General features: G+C 44.4%; 1 protein-coding gene across 4 annotated transcripts in view; it reads right to left on the minus strand.

Moving 5' to 3' along the window:
- The window catches only part of NRF1 (nuclear respiratory factor 1), a 687,565-nt gene that overhangs the window by 124,203 nt on the left and 544,481 nt on the right, over positions 1 to 18,881 (minus strand). The window lies entirely within an intron of this gene.

Consider the following 18,881-nt stretch of genomic DNA (forward strand, 5'->3'; position numbering starts at 1 on the left):
CCCAAGAGGAAAAACAAACTGCAAACATCCGGGCCCAACACCAGATGGCGATCTATGCACAGTGTATAATCTGCAGCTCATATGCCTCGAACCTACAGTACCATTTCACATTCAAACTTGGTCAATTAAATACATCTGTACCACATATAGGCTTGCCTTTTCTGCATACATGCCTCATCACACCAGGTACTTTCCTTTAACTAAAAATATTAGCAGCTTTACCAAAGAATAATACTAGAACTTCCTGTTTATTTTGACTCCTTTCTAGCTTAGTAACAAACATGCCTTCCATTCCTCTGAAAGAAGACTTTAGGAAATCTTGAGAAGTTCCTGGTTGAAATATAGCTCAATCTTTGCTAGTGCTACATATGGTTTCATAACTGTATAGAGACAATTTTAGTATGCCTTTAATAGGCTGCCATAGGATTTTATACAACATTTAATTCCTTATCTGGTGCAGTCAGAGGAGTGGAAGTCGATGATTAGAAACCTCAGTTCCTTTGCAAGAGTTGACCTTACGACTGTTCGAATATATACAAATGGGTCATTACAGATTGAACGTTACCAACTCTACAAGGCAACAGCAATTGTAGATAGACGAACTTGATAATAGCCTTTTTTACGCATATCCAGCAGAACTATTAACAGCTCTTGTCAGGCTGGCAGAACTATTGCCAGTGCTCGAGTTTCCTGCTGCTTCATTCACCTGCACCACTTTAATTTACTTAAGTATAACCATCTGCTTCACTTCTCTGAGAATGCAGAGCTTCAAAAGGCCATGAACTCTTTCAGGTAGAAAAGCTTTTATTGGATCGGTTGCATGTGAAACAGAATATAAAACTAGAGCTACAGAAAGGCATACAAACATAAGCTATAAATGTAAGGCCTAACTCCTGGTTTTGAGCCATTATCTGGAGACATTACTGCGGCTGTCCTGTTGTACAACTGAATTAACTGAATCATTCAAAGTTGTGAGGGCTCTAGCCCCCATCCTCCCCCACACGTGTCGTTTTCCTGCAGTTAGCAAAAGGACAGAACATGTGTAATCCTCTTCTACTCACGTCAAACAGGGGTAATGCTCTGCTGCCTTCATCACTAATTGATAATCCTGGCTCACTGGCTGTAATCCTCTTTTTTTCCTTGGTCATGTGGAAGCGTGATAGTAAGCAATCCAAAACAGACTGGTATAGCTCACAGCAGGTGGCTGTATTCAGACTACATTTTTCATTCACAAGTACCAATAAAGTGACAAGAAGTGAGACAGAAGGGTAAACTAACCGCAATTGTTAGGTTTAACATTGCCCTGCCTTATGGGTTGCATCCCTGCACTGTGTCCTTCCTTTCTAGAATCTTACATGACGGATGTTCCTTTCACCTCTGGCTGCTATTACACAGATCACAGAAGTCTGGCTGGAAGCAGCACTTCTATAGCAACGCGAGATTCTAATGTCTTGCTCCAACTTACTATACAACAAGCAAGTAACCGCAGTAAAGAGCTTGACCATAAACTTCCTCACAGATATCACCTTCACTTGCTGAAAGGCACTGTGGTTATTCATCCATTGCACTTCTACAGCAGAAGCTATCTACCGATCAACTACCTACAACTGTAACAATACTCTTTTGCTTGGCATTTGCAGGCAGAGCTGTGCTTTTTGCTCCCTTCCCTGGAGGCGTGTCCCTGCTCTAGTTATCGAGCCTGCATCCTAAAAGTGCTCACTTTTCCTTTAAGCCGAGCACAGTTGCAGACCCTTTCCCCCCACCAACCACCATATTCAAACCGACCTCCCTTTTTTTTTATAAAGTACCGTTCCATCTAATTTCACCGGTTTCTGACCAGCCCTTGCATTTTCAATCCTCAGTTCTAGCAACCGTTTACAGTCAACCTAACACTTTTCTAGCTACCATCCCCTCTAAGGTAAGTCCTGGTTCTAAAGAACCTGCTGTGTATGATGAGCACTACTAAAGATCGCTCCTTTTATATTCCCTATTTCCTCTACAGCTACCCATTCCCAAGTCAAAACTCTAGATCTCTCCAGTAGGTGGCGCACTGCCTGGGTGTTAAAGTGCCCATCCCTGGAATGTGCAGCACTATAGCAGTCAACTTTTCAAGTCTGTTCAGCACTATCCTGGCTCGGACCTACTGTGTCCTCTTGGGCTCAAGAATATTTCTAGCTGCTCCCTTCATATGTAGGTCAAGCCTTGACCCCCATCTGCCCTCTCAGGTATATAACGCATTGCTCTAGCCATTCTCTGCAATTCCTAGCAATGTTTTAATTTTTGACTCATATTAACCTCCTATCACTGTGGCTTGATGTTCTATTAATCTGATTTCTTCTATACATTATTTTATTGACAGGTTTTTATGAAGTGTAGATTTGCACCCAATATACTCATAAGTATAGTACAGATAGAATTTGTGAGGGTTACAGAATACAATCCATAGACAATATGGAAGGCAGTAGAACAAATTTCAAAGACATTAGTAAAGAAACCTGTATAATGCATTGCTTGTTTTAATATGTAGATCGTAACAAGAAATGGCAGGCAGGTCAGTACCACAGACGGGCGTGGAAAAAGTGCAAGGCAAGTCACAGGATGGTAAGAGAATGCATAGGGGCTGGAAGTATGGGGGCGGGAGGTGCAGCAGCACCGGCAAAATAAACAAGCTGGAATTCAGAAGGTGAATAAGCAATAAAGATAACTTAAAATAAAATTATATTAACACATTTGCTGTGCCGCCAAGATACAGAGGGGGTGCTTTAATACTGGTGTTTACTTTTCTTTCTCTGATAGCAAAGTTACACGATTTTGTAAAGTGAAATATGTGCCAATCTAGCTGGGGTGGAGGGAGTGTGAAAGTAAAGGTTGTAGGAGGTCTATGTTTTCTACTACCACATAACATTTAAATACCTGTAAATGAGAGTACAAATATTTAAAAACATTAGCAGTTAGGAAACCACAAATTAAACATTTTTTGTAATTCTGAAGTGTGAAGGAATGAAAGATTTACATAGTGATGTGCAAATAATACATATTTGCTGAAACCTTATATCAACACAATCGTTTGTGTACTATATAGTTTTATCAGTAAAAATGCATGTCAGTGTGAATGTTTCTGCCATTTCAATGGACGTGCTGTCTTGTAAATGACAGTGTGCTACCACACCATGCTTTAGTGATATATTTGTGACAATGTGCTACAAAATGCACAACTGGGTACATACCACACCCTTACCACTTAACTGCTTTATTGACTTGGCTCATTTGCTGCACTGGTTTGTGTAGTACTCAGATTTTTCACACTCCCTATAACTTCAGTAATCTAACATTGATAGCAGCACCACCACTCTGAAAATTGTTTTACCACCACTGAGAGTCTGTTTGTTCGCGGGCATTTCAGAAGCAGAAGGGTTTTTCCGTTTTTTTTTTAGGGGAATTGAGGGGACAACCTGATTTCCTGCAGGCGACTGGTGTATCTTTTACGAGCAGATCTGTTCAGTGTGCATTTCCCTTGAAAATTATTACAAAGTGGGCTTAGTTACGTTTTGTTTCATATACAGCGGCACATCCACTAGAGACTGTAAACTTGTTTTTCAAATAAGAAAATAAGTTACTTACCTGTAACTGCAGTTATCCAGTATTGGTATCTTTCATAGATTCACATGCTTGAATAATTCCCCCGTCGAAGTGGGAGTCCCACGGTACTATTTTCAAGCAGTAAAAACCATCATAGGGTAAAATGGCCCTAGGTCATGAATTGAATAGCCTATCTATGTCCTTTTAAAAAAAGGACTGAAACCTGAACTATAATCAATCAACTGCCAGCACCCTCTGTCTCTCTTGGGAGTGTTCTAGAGTCCCTCAGATTTTCCAGCACAAGTGGGAGCAATATCCCAGGCATAAGGGGAGCATCTCCAGGGAGGAGAGTGGGTCGCATATGAATCTAAGAACAATACCAATTCTGGATAACTGCAGTTACAAGTAAGTAACTTATTTTCTTATCCAGTATTGGGGTATCTTTCATAGATTCACATGCTTGAAACAGAATATCAAGATAGAAGTCAGTACCCTTAGTGGATGGTGGGTAACAATAAAATAAATTTCTAAGCAATGCATTGGAAAAACAGACAGTGGTACTTCCATCTACATATGTAAACATGCCAACAGCATCCTAATGCACAAGGAGAGGATAAGCATTTAATTGCAAAAGCTTTTAAAAACAAATGAGAATTAAGAAAGTGATTAAATAGTCACATATCAATATTGGGGACATTTAACCTTTTGTATATAAAAGTTTTAAAAAAAGATACCCTTACTATAGAGGGTCACCTTATTGGAACAGATGTCTCAGGACTGCCTGTTCCAGAGCTGCATCAGCACACTGCGTTGACTACAAGCAATAGTGCTGCATGAACATGTGGGTTCTTTTCCATGTAGCAGCACAACAATTTGTCTAGAATGGAATGCCTGCGAACAGAGCAGCCAAAGTAGATACTGCTCTTGTTGAGTGGGTCTTAGCTTTCTTTGTCAGAGGTTTGCCATCCTTGGTATGGAAAAATTGAATTGTCGCTAAGATCCATCTCGCAATGGTTTGTGTTGTTACCACTGAGCCTTGATCACCTTAACCATAGGCTACAAACAACTGTCCGTTTTGCAATTGCTCTTAATTCTTTGCAAACAGAATTTAAGGCATCTTTTGTTGTCTTAAGTGTGAAGAGCCTGTTCAGCCGGTGTGGCTAGATTAGGGAAAAAAGTCAGAATAACAGACTCATTAGGGTGAAACTGGGAAGGAACCTAATGGATGAACTACGGGTTTGTTCTAAGAAGCACAAATTAATCTGTAAACTGAAGAAAAGGTTCCTGAGTGGTAAAGGCTTGTATTTCACTGACCCTCCTGGTAGAAGTGAGTGCACGGAGAAGAGCGACTTTCCAAGTGAGAAATTTGAATCCAGCCAAATGGATAGGCTCAAAAGGCTGCTTCATCAGCTGTGAAAGGACTACATTAAGATACCATTCCGGTAGGAGGTCGCACCAAAGGGAAGGTTCTGAAGAAGCATCCTTTCATGAATTGTTTTACAAGCCTTGAGGAGCAGAGAAATGCGGTCTGAAGAGAAAGCCTGTACCTTGAGATTGCCGCAAGGTAACGCTTTACTGAAGAGTAAACTAGGCCTGACTTGGCCAAGGAGAGAGGGTAGGATCTGTTCAGGAGCAGCATGTAACAGACGCAGGTTGTATTGTTGAAAACAATAGCAAAATCTCCTCCACTTCAACATGCAAGTCTTGTTGATGCCTTCAGCTCTAGATTAGGAGAGGATATCTTTGCATTCTTGCATGAGCTTTACATTCTTAAATTCGTAGAACTCAGAAGCCATGCATGCAAATGAAGAAAGGCTTGATCCGGATGACAAATCTAACCTTTACACCGAGTCAGGAGAGATGGCGTTGGTAGGAGGCGAATGGGCTTGGCCTCTGAAAGGAGAAGCTCTGAAACCAAGCGCTGCCTGGGACACTCGGGAGCGATTAATGGGAGGTGACAGTGCTCCACCTTCTTCTTGGCGAGGACTCTGGGAAATCAGTGAGGTTAGGGGGTTGGGGGTTCACGGACTAGTGCATTTAAAGGGCTCTCCCCCGCGATCCTGGTAGAGGAAATCGACTTGCATAGAACTGGCATTTCGTATTGGCTTCTGTCTCAAAGAGGTCTAGTACCGATTACCCCACACCGAGAAAATCCTGTTCAGTTGTCGTTGGTCAAGTTCCCAATCATGGCAGTTGTCCTTGGTCCTGCTCAGGGCATCTGCCAGTGTGTTGTGGACTCTGGGCCGATGTTCGGCCTTTAGTGATATTTTGTGAGCTGAGAGCCAATCCCAAAGCTCTTGAGCTTCCCAGGATAAAGTTAGAGATCGGGTTACTCCCTGTTTGTTGATATAATACATGCTGGTCGTATTGTCGGTACGAACCAGTATGGAGGAGTTTGCGATCCTTGGAAGGAAAGCTTGCAGGGAAGAGAAAAATGGCTTTGAGTTCCTAGCTATCAAGAAGGCACCCGTCCTTGTACGGTGGAGTGGAAATAGGTGTGGACTGTTTTTTTGACCTCCTCGGAGCTGCCCGAGAGATTACAAAGACCGGCATGGGGTGACCTGTCAAACAGGACAGGGAGTACTTGGACGCTCTGTACTTCTTATCTATGCATGGGAGGACAGCTGGGACAGTAGGCACGTTTTTCCTCATTTCACACCCTCCTGCCAAATTTCATCCACTATCGGTATGGAACGTACAGATTTTCTGGCCATTTCCTTGAAATCGTAAAGGAAGCAATTAGACTGCTTTACCGTCATTGCAAAGTGAAATCTGGCTGGGGCTCTCTCCATGAGGTTATGGAAGCCCTCAATATCCTCTGGAGGTTAATGGGTGTGACGAGGTGGAGACTGAGTTGGGATTACGTAGTGATCCCATCTGTGCAGAGGTGAAGGACTATCCGGAATTCCTCCTCCTTCCCTTACCTCCTCAGAGGATGAAGGATCATCTCTGGGTGGCGCCGCTACCTGGGACTGAGGTGTCATCCTAGTTGTAAATGATGAAGAAAGGCATGGTGGAGGAGTAGCTAGTGGTGGTGATGGCACATTATCAGGCAGCTTTTCAGGAGGCTGAGGAAAACGCCTACGATGGAAAGCATGGCCTGAAGATCCTGCACTAACGACGTGGGAAGATTTGCAATGTTCTGTCTCTGATGGGAGGTCGGAGTAGTAACCTCGTGGCTTATAGTATCTTGGAGGCGGAGGATACTACTGCTGGAAGTATTGTCCCCCTTTAAACTCCTCATCTTCCTCCTGATATTTTATATTCAGCTCCGGGGGGCTGTGAGCTGGGTCAAACAGACCCCCATCATCAGGATGCTCAACATCCAGTTTATGGCTCAGAGGCAAAAGCGAAACCGTGCTCGGCGAGGTGATCTCAGGGCAGATGGATGTGCTAGAGATTCTGGAAATCTTCATAGTCAATGGAGTCGTCAACATCGTCGACAGGATCATCTTGGACGGGGCTGTTGTCGACAAGAACGTCGCTGGAATCGTCGTCGACAAAAGAGATGCCGACAGTGTGGTCAATTGAGGCAGCAATGAGGCCTTAGCGGATGGTTGGATCTTAGTCGACGAGATAGGGGAACCGATGGCTGGCGTAGTCTTAGACGTTGACGTTCTCAACGACGAGATAGTGGTACTAGTGGTCATTGACGGCGAGGTAGTCGTCATCGATAGAGACTTTGAAGTGGGATTTGGGCCTCTCAGAATCAGAGGCTGAGGCATGAAGGCGGTCTTTATCCCTGGATTTAGAAGGTGAAGATGGGCCAGGTAAAGATAAATCTGAGACTAAATGAAGTACCTTCTCCTTTTTCTTGGAGCTGTGAGGCTGGTGGGAAGTCTTGGGGGATTTTCTGGATGCCTCTAAAGCTTCTTCCAAAGATCTAGCCCTTTTATGAGATCTGGCAAAGGGCTCACTGTCCTCAGAAGACGTCTTCTGAGTCTTGGTCTTCTGTAGCCACAATAGTATCTGCCCTTCCCTGCCTCTCAGGGTTTCTGAAGAGAAAGTGCGGCAAATTTTGCACTCCTTCACTTCATGCTTTGGATAGAGGCAGTAAATGCAGTTCTTATGTGGCTCATCCACATGAGATCTCTTCTTTCCACAGGTCTTACAAGGACGAAAAAGGCCTTTTTTTGTCTGCCATATCAGCAATATGCAGAAGGAACCAGCTTTGAAATGAGAAAAACTGGGCAGAGCTCAGGGAGACTCCCTTTACACACGACGTGTGGTGAAAATCTGAGGCACTCAGCATCTCTTGGGAATGTTCTAGAGGGTGCTAGCAGCCGATTTATTATACTTCAGGTTTGGTCCTTTTTTTTAAAAGGACAAAGGCTATTCAATTCATGGCCTAGGTTCATTCTAGCCTATGATAGTTTATTTTACTGCTTGATTATAGTACACTGGGACTCCCACTTCGACAATGGGTAATGATTCAAGCATTTGAATCTATGAAAGATACCCCAATACTGGATAACTTAGCCATTCTGAAAGTTTTCAAAATACTTGGTCATTGTGAAGGATTTTATACAATATGCTAGCAGTTTTAAAATTACAGCATTCTTTCAGGAGACAACGCAGATATTGTAAAACATGAGTAATGTGGCCATATTTTCAGGAATCCAAAATAAGTCTTGCTGTTGCATGCAGGACAGCTTGTAAGGGAGCAATGCGAGGGGATGGGAGACCCGTTAAGAGGATTTTGGTACTTGAGCACAATATGGCAAGGGCCTGTACAATGCATTTGGAATCATCATTTAGGCTAAACAGCTCGAGGCTTGTTAGAAGTTTTTTACAATTTTATGTGGGTGCTTACTACATCGCTACAATGAACAGTCGGATGTTCATTGCCACGGGCTTCTATCAACCCAAAAACATGTGATCAGGATGCTCAGGAGAGCAGACCGCTGCCTTGATGCAGTGTTCCCGATTACAAACACAACAACAGGGAGCCGTCAGCTTTAGCAAGCCTCCATCACTGTCGGAGAAGGAGGGCAGAGGACATGTGACTACTAACAATGCAGTTATTGCCACTGAGCTCGGGGATAAAGGGGTGGGTAGGGTGTAAATTTCTCCCACCACCCTTAGGCAAGCCACAATACAGGGGAGAAGGACAAAATATACCCCCCGTCCTAGAACAAACTATTTTTCACCCATTTGATGTGGCTATTGACAACCAAGGCCCACTTTGTGATGACTGCCAGGGACATACTGCCATGGGGCATTTTTACTTGATTTGATTAATGGGCTCTTTTAGCTTTGTTAGAGAATAGTCAAATACTAGCATTAGAGTACTGTTAATGAGAATTAACACTAGCCACATGAATGCTCAACGAGGCACAGGCACTAGATGTCTTCTGACTTCCAGGGGATATTGATTCTCATGAATGCCTGGATGTATTCATACTAATGGACTGTATTTTCAACCAAAACATTCCACCGCTAAGGAAAAGACTTTCACTGCCATCATAAGTTAAACTACGTCCCTCCACATGGTCCACTGGTTGTACAGGCAATGGCGGAGTCACATTATATGGAATAAGTACTGAAAGCCATTGTGGCTAGTAGAGACAATATGCAGTGTAGCGTTTGATGACACTTTTGGAAGACAGGTGACACTATCCCCTTCAAAGTAAACACTTTTTATTGGCTTGTGTCCAACGTCATTCTTAGGAAAGACAGCATCTGAACAGATTATGAAATGGACTTGGTCATTGTCACATGAAGCACTGATAGGCTTAGAAGGGAGACTGTTTTGAGAATATCCCGCAAAACCATTTCTAAACTGTTGGTTTTGATAGGGAATCATTTAGATGATGAAACATGAAGATTTTCGGTTAAAGTAGATCCACTGAAACAAAAATTTGGAGAAAGGTCAAGGCGCTCTTCAGGCCATTGGGGAATACTTTGACCTGGTAGTGTCAACTCCACACTTGAAACCTCAGGGATGTCCTGTGTTTAAATCCTGGAGATCCACCAACATATCCATCTCCCCATTTGAGCTCTGGGAATATCTGATGGAGAATCAGAAAATAAATTATCTCTTGATCCCGTGGTGGCCTAACTTGAATTCCATTATTGGCCTGAACTCACTCTTCGGACCCTATTTGCAGGCAAGAAAATAACTGGAGTAGGTACTACAGCAGTATGGACCGGTCCTTTTGAGCATGATAGACTGCCATCTAATGGAGGTACATGTCTATTTGAGTATTTAGTCGATTAGAAACCTGGGTGTCGCTTTTTATGGAATGGGGGTTGGAGGAGTGTTAAAACAGAGCATGGCCATATTTCAGAACATATCCATACTGAAGAATATAAAGAGATCAATGGATATGCTCCGCTACTCGCTCTGATAACAGTAACTTTTCTTTCCCACCTTTCTCTATAGAGTGAAGTGGGAAGTCATTGCTTTGAGCCAGACAGACTTTCCAGCTGAGCCGAGCTGTTCCGGCCAGCTCAAAACTCTTGATATCTGTTGCTATGAAGTATGCTGCTGATGTTGCAAAAGTTGTGGCTGCTCCCGGTAAGACCACTAAGGGGCCTGAATCCTGTGTCTGCAGTGGATGCTCCAGTCTGTTTGCATCTGGACTTGAAGAATATATTTGATTCCCCCAGACAAACTGCCTTAAAGGGATTAGCCTCAATCGTCATTAGCTATATTTTATTATCAGCATGCTGGACAAAAAGAACATCACAAGAGAAAGGAAGATTGTTTTGCTGAGTAACATTCTTTAATCATGTGAAGTCTTCCTAGGATTAGGATCTTCAAGCTTTACTATGGATGTATCAGTTATTGACACAAATGGCAGGTAAACCCTAGACAGCCTTCTTTGTTGTTGCTTGAAGGCCCTCACTCACTCCATTAGTGGCATTCTTCATCATCAGGTGTGATCCTGGTTCCTAAAGACCAGGATGGGCTTGACCATATTATATAATACCACATCATGGTCGAGCCCATAATGGTCTTTAGAAACCAGAATGAGACCCAATGATGAATTATGCCACTAATGGAGTGGGCGAGGGTCTTCAACAGCAACAAGGAAGGTTGTTTAGGGGTAAACTGCCATTGGTGTCAATCAGTTGTAGGATACCCTTTTTGTGTATATGATTTTGGTCAAGGAGACTGTATCCTATAACCTTGAAAATTCTCTCTCCCCTTCCAAATCTAACTTATTACCAAGCCCGCTGAATCTAGAAATTAACTAATCTTCTGGTTATACACCAGATGAACTTCAGGAACCACTTGAGCTAAATCGCACCTCCTGTTATTTAAGAGCTCCTCTGAAGTGCTAGTGTTCTCCCATAACAAACAGCAATAACTTCTCAAAAGAACAGAGGCATTAACTGCTTTGACGGCGATTTCAGCAAGGCTGTACACTTTCCTGCTGACCAGATCCAACTTGTTGCTTTCTCTGGTTTGAAAGACTATTTCTTTTTAGCAGTTCAGGAGCTGCAATGTTGGTTCTTGAAGGAGTCAGGAACCACTCTTAGACAATTGGTTCAAAACCAAGTGTCAGTGGCACACCAGGAAGTACACTAGGCTGTGCGGTCTCCATGATGATAAAGAAGTGGCTAAAAAATATTGAGTTGACCCTGGATTATTAATTAGAAAAACATTTAATACATTGAACATCGTTGTATAGAGAATACAGAATAAGTATCACTTCCAAATGCTGTTCATAAGCTGTGTACCTACACAGGGAGAACCAAGAAAAAGAAGCAAGTCAACAATATAGACAACATGAAACCACAATCAAAAGAGACTTTGCACAGTTGAATTGAGACATAAAAAATTGATAAGAGGAATATGGTTTGGTCATCCCCAAGAAAATGGAAAAAAATATATATATATATATATCTATCTCTCTATATATACACATCTATCTCTCTCTCTCTATATATATATATATCACCATAGAGTATAAAAAAAAGCTCTTGGCGCCGGCCAACACATTCCTGGACGAACCGTGGGAAATTAGGATGACTTGGGCTCAATCGTTTTTTTATCTTCAGAACATCGGGGAGGCTAGTGATGGGAAGGGTACAGGCGTCCTTTGTTGCATTCCAACCATCCTGAGTCTCCTAACGAGTGCTCTTGCTGAAACTTTAACACACAAAAATGCTGGCTCTGTGCGTTTTCACCGTGGTGGTAAGATCTAAATGGGCTCTACCCATTGATCGAATACGCCCTGCAACACCTCAGAATGTACACACCACTGATGATCTGCCAGAGGTCTGCACAGTTATTGTGCTCTGGCATTCAGGGAGATTGGCAGGGGGTGTAGCGACCAGGAAAGTGTTCTGGTCATCTTCAGAGGTGCAGTGTCTCATGGCACAGGGACCAAGATCCCACTCCGCCCTGTTTGTGACAGTACCACATGGTGGTAGAGGTGTCCATGAGAACCTGCACCAGCTTCCCCTTGACATATGGCAGAAAAGTGTTCAGGGCCAAATGGATAGCCAATAGCTCTTGTAGGTTGATGTGGACACTGGCCGTGCACTGAAGACCAAAGACCTCATCTCCAAGTCTCTAAGATGACAACCCCGCCGCCCCCCAACCCAGTAGCAATGCTTTAGTCTCAAATGTTAGATCTTGGTGAGGAAGAGAGTGGTCTGTTGCAGGACAAACTGATCAGCAAGCCACCACTACAGATCTTGGATAATCTCAGCGACTTGGATGAAATTCGGAAAGGCAGCCTAGATGCTGGGCCACCGGGATTTCAGGTTCCACTGCAGGGCTCGTGCCACCTGGCATAGTTGAAAAGGAGGATGCAAGAAACTAAGGGCCAAGAAGCCTCATAGCCACCATCAGGAACCAGGATTGAATCCAAAATATTGAGAGTACACTCCATACATCCTGGAATGCTTTGGCAAAGGAAAAGCCTTTGACCCACTGTGTACAGGAATGCCCCAATGAATGAAAGCCTTTGTGATGGAATCCGGTGGGTCTAAGCTCCGAGATGGTGAACTCAAACAACAGTAGTTCTGTTGTTATCTGGAGGTGGTCCATGACTTACTGCAGCAAGCCCACTTTCAGCACACAGTCGTTCAGGTACGGGAATATAGGAACTCTCAACGTCCTAAAAGAGCCAGCAGCCACTGCCATCGCTTTTGTGAACCCCTGAAAGGTGCTGGTGAGACCGAAGTGGACCACAGTAAACTCAAAATGCTCCTGGACCACCTTTAAGTGCAGACCATCTGTGAGACTGCAGGATGGGTATAAGAAAATTGACACCCTGCAGGTCCAAAGACACTATCCAGTTGCCGGGGTCCAGAGCAGAAAGGATGCGAGTCATTGTGAGCATGAACACTTCGAATCTGTCTTTCTGCAGGAAGGTATTCAGGGGCCAAAGGTCCAAGATAGGCCTGAGGCCCCTGTCCTCTTCCTGGATGAGGAAATAACAGGAATAACCCCCTTCCTTTCTCCAAACATGGTGCCCGCCCTACGGCACCCTTGGAGAGCAACAGGCAGATCTCCTGCAGCAGAATGGACACATACTCCCTTTTGAAAAATCTGCGAGACCAATCGCCAAACTGGGAGGAAGAGTTCAACCCGGCCCCAAAACCCCCACCACCAACTGGTTCCGAGCTGCTAAGATAAACTAAAGCAGCTTGTTGGCCGCTGTGTTGGGGTGGGGGTGGGAGAGGAGATTTAGGACTGGTGCACCTACTGGGCTGTATACTATCTTCCAGTTATGCAACCACAGCCTTGAAAGGACTGGCATGTCTGCTACATACCTGGCTGGACAGGCTGCAACTTCCTATATGCCAGCACAGTGGAGTGAATACTTAATTTGTGGAACTGGTGCGGAAATTGCACTGCAGGTGTTAACAGCCTCAAGTAAAGCAATATATCTTTACTGTCTTTAAAGCATACCAGAGTGGAGGTGGCCTTCTCTCCTAAAAAGCGTGTCTCATGAAATGGCATGCTTATTAGCGATGCCTGTACATTGCCAGAAAATCTGGCTGATCTCATCTAGGTGTGTCTGTGAAGGGCAAAACTAATTACGACTGCACTGCCAACGCAGCCTGTGGTATGAAAGCCTGCCCAAATGATGTACTGCATCGCATCCTGCCAGTCAAGAACCATCAGAGACGAAGAGGCCCTCTGGTAATGTTTACAGTATCTCACTGGTCACGTCCCAAAGGTCATGTGTATTTTGGCCCAACAGACCAACTGCATTTACAGATATCCGTGTCAGGCTGGCAGAAGAAAACATTTGCTTGTCAAAGGCACTAATCCTTTTTGATTCTTTCTCCAGGGGATTAGTCGCAAACAAATAAAAATTCACCTTTGTGGTTGAAGCGTGTACATTAAGCCTTTCTGGAATAGGGTAACTGGGGAGAAAAACTAGGTTATGAGGCACCGGCCTATGTCACCTACTGACTAATAGGGGGGCACAAACATGGTTTCGAGCAGGTGGCAAACAAAGTATCCATTAGAGCATCATTAAATGGAAGCAAGGGCGGTTGTGTTGCAGGCCCCAGGCAAAACATTTAGACAACTGTAATTCTAGTACCTCATTTGCCCTCTGAGCCACCACTGCAAAGGAGGTAATTTCTTCCATTGACAGCCCTTGTATAGAGTTAATCAGGGGAGGCATCAAGCACACCAGTGTTTTGTGAATCACAGTGTATGGAATAATCAGTGTAATGAGGGGGAACACACTTTGGTAGCCCACCTCAGAGGTGTGGCTAAGAGTTTCACGCCCATGGAAAAAAACAATTTCGCCAATGTTTCTCTCCCCACCCATCTCTATCCCCCCTGATGCAAACATGTCTATCCGGGCAAAAAAACTAAAAACACCCCTTGAGTGTGGTTACCATTTGCACTTCAAATGGCAGCTTCCCCTTGAAGTTTGCCTTTTGGGCTAACACTCTACTTAGCTTCTTTCCAGGAGTAGGTACCAACTCCTCAGGCCTCACTTCTCTATTGTTACTTGTCCTGGGAGCCGCTAACACGTCTTCCCAGGCGGGCAGAAGGCAGTCACTTAGTCAGCCTCAGCAAATGTCCACTGGATCACTTAAGCAACAGAGGAGCAACTTTCTAAAAGTTGCAAGTGACAACAGGTTACATTAGTTTGGACTTGGATATATAGTCAGGCTTATTGAAACGAGTTGTTTGATACCTTGCAGTACCAACTTTGGCAGTCCTGTTCAGAAGTTAGCAATGCGGCTACCAACCTCTCTCACAGTAAAGCCGATAATGGTGGGCTTTTACTGTTAGAACATGCTACAAACACGTTTTACTTTGTAATATACTGCACCCTGCATTAGGACTCAATAGGCCTGCTGTAGGGGTGACTTGCACATATTAAAAAAGCGATTTTGGGCTTTGCTATTAATTAAAATGGCCTAGTAGAGTTAACAGTTTTATACTGCTCTACCAGCCTGCCGTGGGAGGCTAGGAGTCAAATTTTACCTTGACCCACTCAGGGTGGAACAAAAAATGCTGCTATACTAGAAACTCAGAAGTAAGTTAGCATTTGCCAATTGGGTGTAGGTCAATCAAACATACAGGCTTTAAAGGTCAGGCACTGGCACCGAGGTATAGTTAGTAGGCCTCAGTGCACTTTCAGGGGAAAAACCAGCAGCATCAGTACAAAACTTTGGGGGGTGACCATACCAAAAGAAGCATTTTCTTACAGGACGAGTTGTGCCATAGCGGCTTGAGCTGCTACCTTGGGACCCAGGTTAGAATCCTGGCCGCCACTAAAGACCTAACATCATATGATTCAGAGCAAATTGCTCAACATCCCTGTGCTTAAATGTGCGCAAAATGTGTTTGTGTAAGCCTCACTTAATATACACAGTCTACAATTGTTTCCCAACCTGTCAAAGTACAGCTCTCAATTGCTTCAAAGCTAGGTTTGTGCTTCACACATCAATACATACATACATTTAATAAGCTGGTGGTCTTGCTTCTGAATTCTGCTAATATTGTCCCTTTAACCTGCAGCCAGAGTATGAAGATCTTGAAAGAAGCCAAGGGCCAACATGTTCGATAATAATGTGTTCAACAGAAAACTATTAGACACTGTGTCCAGAGGTCCATCAAACCCATGATATGTCACAAAGGCACTGTATTGCCCTATTGCCTGCATTTAACAAAATCAGCTACACAAAGTTCTTACATAAAAATTCGCCTGGAATAGAGAAAGGTTGGAAATTTACACCTGACAAGGTGTGAAGTAAAACGTCTTCCAGGTTTGGGGAAAAAAGTGACTGCTACAAAACCACCCACGAGGACCGTGCTGACCGACCAGGAGGAGGCATCGCCATCGTCTACAAGAACACCCTCCGACTGACCACGCACTCAAACGATAGCCATGGAATACCTCCACTTCCAGATTCAGACCAACCCCTTCCTCCGCAGTATCCTGGTCTATAGCAACCCTCTGCCCCCGCCCACCATTCACAGACTCAATCGTAGACCTCATCGCACCCCAAGCACTCCCATCCACCTATTACATCCTACTCCGAGACCTCAACTTCCACCTGGACAACCCCAGTGACTAGAACACTGCATCCCTACTGGAGAACCTTGCCAACATCGGACTCAAGCAGCTAGTCACTGCACCGACCCACACAGTTGGATATACGCTCAACCCAGTTTGTTCCGTAGCGGGAACTTCACCTACAGCCACACCACCAAATTCCTCTAGACCGACCACCACTGCGTTCAACTCGCCTTCATCACGCCCATCACACACTACTGCTCTAATCGATCACCACCCTCCCTGTCGGAATCAACACCAACGTACACAACAGTAAAGAACTTCTCGCCATCATGAAGGAGCTCATCAGGCCCAACAGCAAGACCACAGACGTCCCTTGCTCCCAAGATCTCTGCAACAATCTCAGCACCTTCTTCCACCACAAGATCAGGCAGATCTACAACAGCTTCGACACCCAAGGCCATGCCACTATGCCTGACACTGCCGCACGCAGCCGCACCGCACCTCTACAGATCATGCTCAACTGGACTCTGCTCACACAGACGAAACACTCAAGACTATGAAAAGCATCCACTCAGGAGCCCAATAGGCTCCCTGCCCATACTACATCTTCCCAGAGCAGCCGCCTCCATCACCCCCCAGCCTCACCGCACCACCAACTGCTCCATCGAAACCGCCACCTTCTCAGACTGGAAACACACAGAGAACAACCCCCTGCTGAAGAAACCGTCCGCCAACCAGATAGGCCTCAAGAACTTCAGCCCCATCTCCCTCTTTCTCTTCCAGGCCAAGGTAATCGAGAAGACCATCAAAGCCCAACTCTCTGAGTTCATCAAAGAGAACCAGGTCCTGGCCACCTCTCAATCTTGCTTCTGAAGCAAAGAAAGCACTGAGACGATGATACCGCAATGTTGACATCCGCGACAAGGGACTGGACTGGATCCACTCCTTCCTGACCGGCCGAACACAGCGAGTCAGACTACCCCCGTTCCTCTGAGAACCTACAGAGATCCGCTGCAAATTCCCCCAGGTCTCCTTCCTGAGCCCAACCCTCTTCAACGTCTACATGGCCACCTTGCAGCAATCTTCAGAAGCCACAGACTCGACATAGTCTCCACGCAGACGACACCCAGCTGATCATCTTCCCTCACCAACGAACCCACAACCGCCAGAATCAACTTTCACAACAGAATGAAGGCCGTCACTACCTGGATGAAAGACAGCTGCCTCAAGCTCAACTCGGACAAGACCGAATTACGTATCCTGGGAACCACCCCCACAGCCTGGGGCAACTCCTGGTGGCCCGCTGCACTTGGAACCCCTCACCCCCCTACGGACCACGCTCGCAACCTCGGCATCATACTGGAATCTACGCTCACAATGAAAAACCAAATCATAGAAACTACTGCATAAACCCCAGAACAGCCACAAAGGTGGACCAATATTATAAACTAACTGGTTGGTTACTTCACATATCTTTTACGACTGCCCAACTTTCTTTTCACTCTTGATTGTTCACATTTGAGCTAGCAAAGACTAACAAAGTCTTCATGTGCTCTTAAATGTTCATGAATATCAGTAAAGAAAAAGTCTGCAAAAAGATGGTAGTTTTCAGTTTGACAAAGACGGGTCGTTATTGTAGGGGGGTGGAATAATATTTGGGGTGGACAACTGTCCACTTCAAAGGAGAAGGTACCCACGTGCTAGATGTCAGACAAATTAAATAAAATGAGCCTGTGCGCAATCCCTGGTAACATGACACAAAGCAGTTAGGCTTGACTAAGAGGCAATGTGCAAAGTATTTAAGCAGTGCAAACACAATAAAAGAAGTCAAATAAAACAATACTTTACAATCAATTTTTAAAAAAGGGAAATGTTTGAGTAAAGTTAGACAAAAACAACAAAAATCCAATAAGGGGAACCAGAACTATGAGTTTTTAAAGATTTAAGTGAGAATTGTGCCAAAGACCAGAAAGCGTCAAAGATAGTCTGTGGCGTAATTTGAGGCCGACCGCATTGAACCCTGATGGATAAACAAGTTGTTTGGTCCCGGTGAAAGTCCAAAAAGTTTGATGAATTTTAAGTTCCAACTTGGAAAAGGGACTTTATTACTTTTTGAGAAGAACAATCTCCATGAATGGGCCACCACTGAAATTATAGCTGCAGCTGAGAAACTGAAGGCCAGATTCCTGAAGTAGGCTAGTCCAGCTGGAGCTCAGGAGATTTGTGGAGGAAAGTAGGATCTGCTTTAATGGTCACCCCCACTTTTTGCTGGGTGTCATTATGTTTTCCTGACTAGTCTGACTGGGATCCTGCTAATCAGGACCCCAGTGTCTGTGCTTTTTCCCTAAATTGGACATGGCGAGTACTTGGGTACATTCTAGATTGGCTACTGTTGCACCCTTCCAAGTCTCTAGTCTATGGTACTAAGGTACCCAGGGCATAGGTACACCATGGGAGGGTGTATAGCCAAGGGAAAGTGGGCCTCACTACCTTCATGAAAAATGCCTCATCTTCATCAATGAGACCTTGAATGTGCCAATCTGAAAGGTTTTCGTTAATCATAAGAGTGACTCTTATGATTAACAACCTTTCAGATTTTCTCTTTTTTCTTTTTCTTTTCCGGACATAGTTTCCCCTCTTAAACAGGATGCCTACTAGAATTACATCCATTAAATTGCCGGTCACTTTTTTTTCTTATAATTCGTCCTCACTTCCCTTCTGCCATTTTGGGTGGAGTTCAGCACTCTAGTCGTTTTCCATTACTCGTGTTTTTAAACACTTCCTGTTTGCCGTCTCCTTCCACTAACCGGAAGACGAGACGGAGCAGTCTGACTTCGACCGTTC

This window comes from Triturus cristatus, chromosome 4_1 (genome assembly GCF_964204655.1).
Source record: "Triturus cristatus chromosome 4_1, aTriCri1.1, whole genome shotgun sequence".
Lineage (NCBI taxonomy): Eukaryota > Metazoa > Chordata > Amphibia > Caudata > Salamandridae > Triturus > Triturus cristatus.